The sequence below is a fragment of the Oryctolagus cuniculus genome, chromosome 6 (assembly GCF_051225735.1).
Source record: "Oryctolagus cuniculus isolate XC-2025 breed Fujian yellow rabbit chromosome 6, ASM5122573v1, whole genome shotgun sequence".
Lineage (NCBI taxonomy): Eukaryota > Metazoa > Chordata > Mammalia > Lagomorpha > Leporidae > Oryctolagus > Oryctolagus cuniculus.
In genome coordinates, this window is record NC_142872.1 from 117,237,883 (window position 1) to 117,246,155 (window position 8,273).

Consider the following 8,273-nt stretch of genomic DNA (forward strand, 5'->3'; position numbering starts at 1 on the left):
TGACCTATTAAAATGTTCTAGTCACAGTGCTGGATCTTTGTGTCATCTTTTAGAAAGTTAGATAAATTCACCTCTTATGCTGCAGAATTTTGTTAGTGCATAATATAACAAAAATGACCTAATACTTCCAAGCTGAGAAGTCCTTTTTTTATTTGAGAGGCATCAAGAAAGACACACAGAGACACATACATACTCACACACAATACACAGAATTCCAATTCACTGGTTCATTCCCCAAATGCCCACAACAGCCGGGGCTGGGACTGTGGTTAGACATATGAGCTGTGAACTCAATCAATGTCTGTCAGGTGGGTGGCAGAAACCCAATTACTTGTGCCATCGCTTCAGACTCCCTAGGTCTGCATTAGCAGAAAGCTAAAGTCAGGAGCCCGAGCCAGGAATCAAACCTAGGCACTCCAGTGTAGCATGTGAGCATCTTAATCATAAGCCTAAACACCTGCTCCTTGACAGTTCCTTTTAGAAGCGGAATTATTGGGGAAGAAAAATGAAATTTATCCAAGGTTAATATTTTTCTCTGAATATATTTTAGAAGTATATGGACAACAAAGTGCTACTTTTGTGATAGAAATATTGATTGTACTGAATTTTTTTCAATATAAACCTTTCCAGGTGTTGTTTCCAACCAAACGAATCTGTTCATAATACGTTATCTGTATTTTCTTTCCTATGAGGGTCTGTATTGTAACTGGAATTCTGATACATTATGTATTTAGAGAGGTATTTAGAGAAACTAAATCTGTTATGAAATAGACACCAGCTATTTTACTGCTGATTCCAAATTCTCATTTCATGAAAGGGATTATTGTTAGAAAAGTATTTTTCTGTTGACCTCAAAAAGCAGAGAATGGATTAGTGGTTGCCAAGGCCTCAGAAGGGTGTGGGGGAAGGAGAAATTGAGAGAGGATGGTTAATGAGTATAGGGATAAAACTGAAAAGGAAGAACAATTTTTAATGTGCTATAGCACAGTAGGGTAACTGTAGTTGATTGCAATTAATTGAATATTACAATATACTAGATAGGATTTTGAATGCTCCCCTTGCAAAGAAACAATGTATGCCTGAGATGATAGATATGCCAGTTATCCTCATTTGATCACTATTATAAATTGTACACATGTATTGAATGTCACATGACACCCCTATGTGTCAATTAAAAACCAAAAAAATCCTTTCCACTATAGAATGCTTTTTACAGTACTGAGGATACTGTCATTTGCTTAGTAGCAATAGACTGCCTAGGGCACATGTACCATAATCTGTTTCTTTGGTTAAGTATGTCTTGCTTAATTCCAGAAGCAGCTAAGGAAATCAAGTGACTAATGACTTGAGGAAATCAGAGTGTAGGAATGCTCGGGTGGATGATGAGGAGGGGCGAGTCAGTGAAGATGTTGCCAGGCATCCTACATTGGCCTATTTTGTGGTGTTAGTGTGTTTTGACAGAACATTCTCAGGTCCCCAGACATTGCACCAAAGAATCAGGCACTGCCTATGCCTAGAAGGCTGAAAAAACACCTATATGGAGCTTCAATCTAAACAAAGATGTTGATTTCCTAGGGAAAGACATTTAGAAAATGCAGATGATTGAATGAGGTGATCTCTTGGGTTTGCTTTTATTCCTTTTATTCCAAGAAAGGTTGCACATTTCTGGATGAATTACTGACAACCAAAGGCCCAATGTTTCTCAAGAAAACTGAAGTACACTGAGAATATTTCCCGGTTGGTAGAGAATGCCCTAGGTTTACAAGATGCTTCTGTCTTGTCTGATTGGATTTAAATTGTACTGTTTGGCCTCCCTGTGAGAAAAGAAGAAGCCTCAGAACAGCCAGCTGAGCTGCATCGGATCTGTCCTTGTAATAGTGTGAAGCTGGATGAGAGCAAAGGGGAGGAAACTTGGGGAGAAACAGGAGTGGGAAGTGAGTTGTAGAAGACACAGTGAGAAAGGACAGTAGGCAGCTTTCCTCTTTGGAAATGTGGGAGAGGAACATGTCGCCTGACAGCGTCTCAGTTTTCAGACAAATGTGTTCCTGAAACCTGAAAAGCAAAGCAACTTGTCCAGAATTACCCAATGTGGCAGTGGCAAAGCCCACAGCTCTCAGCCCCCTGTTTTATTTCAAATACGCCTATGCCTTGTCAGAGTCCTCAGAGAGCCAGAATCCCGGCAACACCACTTTTTAAGTCTCAGTTGCTACACAAACTTGCACTCTTTAGAAACTTACATACAATTAGTGCTTTATAACCCTCCAAGAACAACACCAAAACGGTCACTCTCCTGCACTCTGCCCTTTAGCTCTCCTCTTCCCCAACATGCTTTTTAAAAATGTTTATTTACTTGAGAGACAAAAGGGAGGAGAGACAGACAAACAGAAAGTATCCATATGCTGGTGCATTCTCCAAATGGCCTCAATGGCCTCAGCTGGACTGGGTCAATGCTTGAGCCATCACCGCTGCCTCCAGAGATCTGAATTGGCAGAAGTAGAAGTCAGGAACTGGAGGGGGGACTTGCACCCAGGCACTCTGATATGAGGTGTGGAGGTTTTAACTGGCATCTTAACTGGTGTGTCAAATGCCAGTCCTTTGTCCAACTGTTAAGGATGATTCTCTAAATTCACGTTTTCAGAAACAGTTGCTCATTCTAAGTAGACCAGATGCCAGATGCAGAAGACTGGGACAATAAGAAGAATGAATTTAATACTGGATTGCCATGACTCTTGAATTCATTTTCATGTTAACTTAGTTTAATTTGTTTTCTACTAGTATAATCCCCAGTTCTCTGAAAGTTCTGGTATTTGTTTTTTTCTTGCTCTTCAAGTGTGACCACATCCCTCTGGGTGCGGAATGTTGGTAAGAATTATATTTTGGAATTCATGAGCTCTATAACTTAACTGATTTTATTTTTAAAAAATATTTATTTATTTGAAAGATAGAGGGACTGGGCAGGGGAGGTAGGGGAGAGAGAGAGAGAGAGAGAGAGAGAGAGAGAGAAATAGAGAGATTGATCTTCTATCTACTAGTTCATTTCCCAAATGTCTGCAATGGCCAGGGCTGGGCAAGGCCAAAGCCATGAGCCTCAAAGTCCATCCAGGTCTTCCAAGTAAATATCAGGGACTTTGCACTGCCATCTGCTGCCTTCTCTGGTACATTATCAGAATGCTGGGTTAGAAGTAGCATAGCTTGGACTTGGACCTACCCTCTAAAATGGTATATAGTATCTGAAGGAGTGGCTAAACCCTCTGTGCCACAATGGGTGCCCCAACTTAACAGGTTTCAATAAAATCTGTTGGTCATATTTACTGTATATTTGTGAAATGTGCATCTTTCCATTTTGCTGTTGTTTATGGCCCTTGCCTGTGTTCCTCCTGAACTATTATCTTTCTGCTTTTTGTTTTTGTGAACTATTTAGTGACGCATTAAATCTTTGACTATCTTATAAATTGAAAAATATGTTATTTCCAAAATAATAGCATTAAAAGTGCAAAAAATTTTCACTTGAAGTTTTGAACCCATTATGTTTTTATACTGATCTCCTAAACTTCATTAATTGGTTTGTGGATTAGAAAATTCTTCTAGGCCTCTTAAGAAGCAGGGCAGTGGCTTACGGTTAAGTGATTACTTGAACAGTGTGTAGAAACAAGCATTTGGCCTAGCAGTTAATATGCCTGCATCTCCTATCAAAATGCCTTGGTTTGAGTCTTGACCCTCTCGTAGAGTCTAACTTCTTGCTAATGCACATGCTGGGAGGCAGCAGGTGTTGTCTGAAGTGGTTGAATACCTGTTACCCATGTCGGGGACCTCGATTGTGTTCCTAGTTCCTAACTTCTGCTTAGCCCAGTCCTGGCTGTTGTGTGCATCAGGGGAGTGAAGTAGCAGATGAGAGCTCTCTGTCTCTCTCTCTGTTGCTGTCTGTTTCTCATATAAATAAAATAACAAAATAAAAACCTGTACATAAATTTAAAAATTATTTGAGAGGCTGAGAGTGTGTGAGGAGAGAGAGGGAGAGAGAAAAAGAAAGAGATCCCACCCAGTGGTTCACTACTCAAATGCACAAGTGCCTGGGCTGCACCAAAGTAAGGAGTCAAGAACTCAATCCAGATCTCCCGTGTGGGTGGCAGAAATCCAATGACTGCAGTCATCATTGCTGCCTCCCAGGACCTGCATTAGCAGGCAGCTGCAGTCAGGAGTGACCCAGGACTTGAACACAGGTACTCCAACATGGGACATGGGCAGCTTAGCACTTAGTCTGAATGTTCACTCCTATATGGTATATTTTATATATATATATATATATATACACACACACACACACATCTGTATACACACATATTATATATATTATTCTTGAATGCATTAAAATGGGTAGATTTTCTGTCATATTTTATGAAATGGCTACAGAGACACTTGGGAGTGAAAGGTTATTGTCTTTGCTTCTTTTCAGTTTCATAAAATGCCTGGTTTATTTTTGAGCTTCAAGAGGGAATTGAGAAATTAAGTATTGAACTATTTGATATTTTTAAATAAAATAGCCACATCTGAATGAGAAGCTTATATTTTTTCAGGTTGGAAATGATTATGATGGAAAGCAATCATTCCATTCAATGAATAGACATGTTATTATTGCTAAACAGTCCTTGTGTTGCTATCTGATTTTCTCAGACATTTTCAGCTAAGAAATGCATTCAAGGAGGAACATGACATTCTTTCCTCATCTGTTCAAGTGGACTGCACAGTGTCTCCTCTCACTTTACAGTTAGATTTTCCTAGAATAGTGATCACTGATGTCCTGTAAGTAGTTGTGACATGAAATCCTGAGTGAGGGGTTGGAGCTCCTTTGGGAATCAAATGTCTGGGGTTTCTGCAGGGTGCACTTGTTCCTGGACTGTCTACCTCTGGCCCCTAAATCCCTAAACTAGGCCTTAAGAGAGTAAGAGCTAATGGAGGGGATGAAAGGAACTATTATAGGAGATATATTCCTGCTCATGTTTAGGACAAGGACTATGGTTCATATCTTTACTCATTCCTAGCAGGAGAAAGAGAGAAAGTAAGAATTCCCACGAGTCCAGGAACATTGTGAAACAGTGTCAGCTATGAAATATTTATGAAAGATTTTGGGTGAAGTGTAGTTTGGGAGAGGAAAAAACTGTAAAAGGTCTGAGAGCCACAGAAACATTTGGTGATTGAAAGTCATTAGGGAATTTAAAAAGTCTCTAAAAAAAGATTTGTTCTTGAAAGGAATGATTCCTAACTAATATTTAAGAAATATGTGTGTGTGTATATATATATGTATATATATATATATATATTTGACAAACGAACTCTGGAAATACCTCTAGTAGTCATTGATGGATAATCTTGAGCCATATCTGAGTTGATATATTATCATTTTAATGTGAAGTTCACTTAATTTAGCCATCTGGTAACTACTGGGCCATGGAATTCTAGTTTTGGACCTCTATAATATTTTCATATAAGACATAGATTAAATAGGGCCAAAGTAAAATCTCCCCTAGAGGCTATTTGGGAGTCTACATTTAATTTCTCTTGACATTTCTGTAACTTAACAAAAAAATAACCTATTTTTTTCCATTTTAAAAATTTTACTTACATGCATAACCCTATGGGTTAGAAATCTCTCAGCTCTTTGTGAGGCCCTTAAGACAGAAGCTAACTAATCTATGAGGAGTAGAAACTGGTTCTCAATTAACACAGAAACAAAATTTGTAATAGAATGTTTATATCTGAATTTGGGCTTCGGGAAACTTTTTTTTCCAAAAGAAAGTCACAGATCCTCTTGACTGCATGAGAAAGAAAATGGAAACCTCTAACCTAAATAGAAGGCAAAAAAATTTGAAGCTGGTAATTGAGAAAGCCTCAAGCTTCATATTTCCAGCACTGCCCACATCCCTCCCCTTCTGCCAAAGTTTTTAGGGAATAACAGGGTTAGGAGACGCTATGAGATGTCCAAACTCCAACTGAGTAATTTCATAATTAAAACCTCTTGGGCAGCAGCAGTGATTTTCTACAACAGTAAATTAGACTATCAGGTGAAGGGAGGTAAAGGAAGCAGTACCCAAGGCATTATGTTGGCAGAATGAGCATCATTTTGCTAAGATAAAGTGAGATAAATTGATGTAATATGACAATACTACTTATCATCACCGTTCATCAGCAGTACTAAGTCCTGGGCAAACAATCTAGGAACCTTGATCCAGGTGTTGTTAACTGTTTGTTATTGACTTCACAACCACTAGGTGACACTGTTGCTTCAAGAGTTAGTGCAGGAAGCACCACAAACCTTGTAAAAATTTCACGGAAGCCCTATTGTTTATATTTGTTATAAATATATTTTTCTTAGTTAATTGTGAATGTCTGATTCATAGGTATGAACAAAACTAACACACTGTTAATCTTTTCTCATAGTGCTGACAATACTAGCTGCTATATACACTTAACACATACTTAAAAAAAGCAAACGACTACTGTTTCTACTCCTGATATCACTCACCACCACACCAGTGTCCAGTAGTTATCAACGTTCCTTACTCTTTGACAACCTTTATGATTTATACATTGAGAAAGTTATTTTATTAATACTTCTATCAACTGAACTCCCTGAAGATAAAAAGCTAAGAAGTGGCAGAAATGGAGTTCAAACTCTATCTGACAAGGGTGGGCTTTGGTCCATGTGCCTGGATTCCCCTGGCTCTGCTGCTGCCTCCAGCCTCCTGCTACTGCAGACCCTTGGAGGCAGCAGTGGTGACTCAAGTCAAGTGGTGACTCAAGTGGTTGCTGCCACCCATGTGGCAACCTGGATTGAGTTCCTAGCTCCTAGCTTCAGCCCTTGGCCATCTTCCAAGGTTTGCAGACATTTGGAGAGTAAATCAACAAATGGAAGTTCAGTCTTTCTGGCTCCCTGCTTCACAAAAGAAGAAAGCAGAAAGTTAAGAAAGGAAGAAAAAACTGAAAAACAAGACACAAAAGACTGAATTGACAGATGTGGTCTCTGGTCACACAGCAAACTAATGGGTAGCAGTAGAACATCAACTGTCTTCTGTGATGGTATTTAAAATCCAATTCATTATGCCAAAATACACAAGATACCTGATTAAATTTGTGTTTCAGATGAATGTCTTATCTACTGCCCATCACATGCAAAATGTTGAATTTCACATAAACAGCAAATAAATTTAATTTTTATGTAGATATGTCCCAAATATGGCAGGGATATACTTATTCTAAAAAATTCTTAGTGTGTCTGAAATTCAAATTTAAGTAAACATATTGTATTTTTATTTGTTAAATTTGGCAATATTACCTTAACTGTTACTCCAATTAATTTGAGCAGTTTAACAAAAATTCACTTTCTTCTATCTCTGACTGTTACCATTCTCTATACTTCCCCCTCCATTCCTGTCTGAAATGTATATATTTGTGCTCTCTCTTTTTTTAAAGATTTATTTTGCTTGAAAGACAAAATTACAGAGAAAGGTAGAGACAGAGAGATCTTCCATCCACTGGTTCACTTCCCAAATGGCCTCAACAGCCAGAGTCAGGAGCTTCTTCCGGGTCTCCCAAGGGTGCAGGGGCCTACGGACTTGGGCCATTCTCCTCTGCTTTCCCTATGCATATTAGCAGGGAGCTGGATTAGAAGTGGAACAGCTGGGACTGGAACCAGCACCCATATAGGATGTGTGCACTTTAGGCTGGGCATTAACCTGCTGCGCCACAGCATCAGCCCCTCTATTTGTTCTCTTAAAGGATGCTCCTGTGATCCTGTTCTTTATACTTTCACTTCTGTCTCTTTCCAGATAGACTTCATCTGGTGTCATCCTGCTTGCCTCATTCTCACTTTCTTCTCTGTCCTCTATCTTTTACCTACCTATGAGTGAGCAGAGATTTCTATCTTAAAAGCGGTCACACTTCCACTGCATCCTATTTGGTTACACTTCTTGAAAGATTAGCCCATATTTTCCAATCATTCATTCTTCAACAAATTGCAATCTGGTCTCTGCAGCCATTGCTATCCTAAAGCTTTTCTCCCAAAGATCACTGAGCAACTGATTACTAAATTACATGCTTTTCTATGTCTCATTTTTCTTTTCTTTCCTCGATATTTAATGATGTTCCATCACTAATCCTTTATTTAACTCTGTCAGTGTTATTTCTTGTGGTTTATCATCCCCTTCTAGTGGTAGTTTCCAAGATTCCCAATCTGCATCTCTGTTGTATCATCATATTCTGTATCATTAAAACATTCC